This window comes from Mastomys coucha, unplaced genomic scaffold, assembly GCF_008632895.1.
Source record: "Mastomys coucha isolate ucsf_1 unplaced genomic scaffold, UCSF_Mcou_1 pScaffold14, whole genome shotgun sequence".
Classification (NCBI taxonomy): Eukaryota; Metazoa; Chordata; class Mammalia; order Rodentia; family Muridae; genus Mastomys; species Mastomys coucha.
Genome location: NW_022196896.1, coordinates 45,103,535 through 45,107,371, shown reverse-complemented (window position 1 = coordinate 45,107,371; position 3,837 = coordinate 45,103,535).

Genomic DNA, 3,837 nt, shown 5'->3' with positions numbered 1-3,837 from the left:
GTGAGTCGAGTCGAGATGCGGTATCTGGTGTCAGTTGGAATTCTTCTGTGAAGACAGCAGGGCTACCATACACCCACACATACACACACATACATATATACACATACACACATGAACACACATATACACACATACATACACACACATATGCACAACATATACATACACACATACATACACACATATACATACCTATACATACACAGATGCATATATACAGAAACACAGAAACACACACATACACACACATACACACATATACCCACATACACACATATATAGACACACACACATACACACATACACATATGCACACACAAGCACATATCCATACATACACAATCACATACTTGGGGGGGAACAATGTCAACTCTGGCACATATCTACATGCAGAGCACACACATACAAGCACACAACATAGACATATGGACATGCACACATACACATGCACCATCCTGTCCACATTTTATAACATGATTAATATAATAAAAATCCAGAGCACGGAGTCAGTTGCAATTTTCTTTTATGATGTCACCCAGTGTTTAAAAATTTCTTCCTCCTGACTCTAACCATTAACAATATTTATTCTAATTGTACATGTGTCTGTTTCAACCATCAGACTGTATATTATTTAAGATCAGAGACTACAGCTTTTCATTAGCACCTGGGAGATTATATATGATCAATAAATATTTGTTAAATTAATACATGGATGTAAATGAGTCAATAGTTACAGTGCACAAACTATTACAGTGCACAAAGCATTTATAGTGGGTGCTGACTAAAGCATTTCTTTTACCACTCCCTCCCTTTCTCTCTCTCCCTCTCTTTCTCTCTCTCTCTCTCCCTCTCTCTCTTCCCCCTCCCTCCCTCCCTCCCTCTCTCTCTTGCAGGTTGACTGACTGCAACAACAGGAATTTAGGCAGGGCTTCTTCTGTTTCAAAGATGGTATGCATTATTTTTCCTGCTTTTACTATTGTTAAAATACAACTTGTTTGGTTTTTTTTTGTTTCTTTTGTTTGTTTGGTTTTGGTTTTGGTTTTGCCTGATTTTGTTGCTTTTTATGTTGAAAAAGTTTGGAACCTACCTAGAAGCTGTAACATTACAATGAACTCCTGTGCATTTCCATAGAGGGGTACAATGGTTAGCTTATATCTCTCTGTATGGAATGGTTGATGTTCACTGTCCTGACTGACTCCAGAAGAGATTTTCAAAGCACGCCTCTGAGCATGTGTATGGGGGTGTTTCTAGAGAGGATCAACATCCCTGAATCCAAACAGCTCCATGCCATGGGCGGGGGGCCTGGATGGAGTAAAAGCAGGAAGCTAGGGGACATCCCTTCTCACTGCCTGCTTCTTGGTCATTGTGATGTGTGCTTCCCCGTCCCACTGAGTGGGACACAATCACACTCCATCCCAGTTTTTGGGTTAGCTCTCTCATCATCATGGCCTATGCTGGCTCGCTAGAATGGTTTGCTAGTAAGCACCAATGGTTCTCCTCTCACCATGTCCCCATCACATGGCATCTCTCTGGCTGTTTACATCAGTGTTGGTTATGAAAACACAAGCTTTCAGGTTTATACAGCAGCTGCTTTGCTCACTGGGCTATCTCCTCTGCCCACGAACCTTTTGGGTCTCAGATGTAGATACCATCAATGTGAAGCCCCCAAATTTAAATGTGTATTGTATATTCCATACAAACAAGAATAGCATTTCACAGGCTGGCACCATAGCTGAAGGGTAGAGGGCTTGCCAAAGAAGCATGAGGCCCTAGTTCAATTCCCAGAACAAAAACCAGACAATACAAATCCACAAGACAAAGCAAGACCTAGCATGACCGCACTGTGGAAGACCTAACAAGCAGCTGAAAGAGTCAGATACAGATCGTTGAACCCAACCAGTTGACAGAGCAGCTGATCCCTGTTGTTGAATTAGGGAAGGCTGAAAAAAAGCTGAGGAGAAGGGCCATCCTGTAGGAGGACCAGCAGTCTCAATTAATCTGGACCCCCGAGATTTCTCAAACACTGGACCACCAAACAGGCAGTATACACCAGCTGATATGAGGCCCCCAACACACATACAGCAAAGGACTGCTGGGTCTGTGTTCATTCAGAAATGATGCACCTAACCCTCAAGAGACTGGAGGACCCAGGAAGTGGGGAGGACTGGTGGGGTGGATGGTGGGGGCATCCACATGGAGACAGGGGGGATGGGCAGGAGATATGGGATGTGGAACAGTTGGAGGGTGGATGGGGTGGGGGGAATAAAATATGGAGTGTAAAGAAAGAAAGAAAGAGAGAAAGAAGGAAAGAAAGGAAGAAAAGAAAAAAACAAAACAAGAACTCTCTTACATAACTGTTATACAGTTATGAAATTTAGGAAATTTAAGATTGAAGACATACTCTTAATATTCCTAGCTCGTAAGACTCGTACATGTGGCAGCACATTCATTGCTGTGGCAAGACCTCGGCCTAGCTAGGTTGTCATATCTTTTTGGTCTTTCTTAATCCAGAATGGTTCTTCAACCCCTGCATTAGAGAACAAGCCTGTTGCTTCATGGAATCTTGTCAATCTGCTAGTTTCTTCATCATGAGATTGAAGTCATGAAGTTTAGACATGAGCATGGCATTAGTGATATGTATCCTCAGATCATCACATCAGTGAAGTGTGACTTGGAAATCTCAAGGTATAAACGTGATCAGTTCTAAAGGGAAGCTCATCCCTGGCTCATCTTGTCTTGACCTGTTTTCACTGTGAGGAGCAGAGAAATGTCTTTCTTACATGGCCCATAAGACTGAGTACAGTCATTGCCACGAGCTATGAGAGTGACCCACAGGGTAGGCAACAGGTTCAGGGTGGATTCTGCACACTATATTTGAGTAAGCAGGGAGCTCTCTCTTGCAGATACAATGGGCTAGTTGCCAGGCAGCCTGGAAGCCACTGAGAAAGGGTTCATATGGACACAGGACATCTGGTTTTCTTTAAGGACTGCTCAGCCTCCCTAAATACACCTGAAAAACTTGAAGTCCCAATTCCCATGGAGCCCACAACCAAAGAGCCCTGACCTGTGATTTATATAAAATGGCCATTCCTTAATTTCCCACAATGGCCTCATTCTTACCTTATAAACCTGTTGTGTCAGTGTGCCCTTTGATTTGTGGAGGAATTCCAACCCTGAATAACTATCCCTTTTCTTTTCATTAAAGTTAATCCCCACAAAGACACTTTCATCTGAGGATTAGTCATGCCCCAGTGTGCCCAAGCTAACCAGGGGCTAAGTTATTGATGTGTTGAAGATGTAATCTCTAAGTCTTGGGACCACTGGAGAAACCGTAACATGTTATTTGACAGTTGGCCCTGCACAACGTATCGCCTCCTTTGAGCAGCCTTGGTCACATATATTCCTTGGGGCTCATAAACTTCTGTGGCCCTGCTGCCTGTGAGGGCTGAGTCAGCTGCCAATGCAGATTGCCTGGCACTCCAGGATACAGTGGTGCCTTCTCCAGGCTCAGGTTTCCATTTCCAGGAACCGGAATCCAGTACAAATCTATCACTCCAGGGGCTTGAGCCTGCCTGCAGCCTCTCCCACAAACTCTCACCAACCCACAAATCAACAAGACTATAATCTGGATGTGCTATGGGCCCCAGAGGCACTGTTCCTTCTGATTCAGAGCATTCATAAGCTGGGTTCAGTCCTAAGAGAATCTGCCAGACGGTGGCTGGTCTATTTTGCACACAGAGAACCCTTCATGGAAATGTGTGACAATCTCACCAACCAAGTTCGAACTTGTAGGTTTTAAAAAGAATATTTTTTTAATTTTTTTTTTTTTTTTTTTTT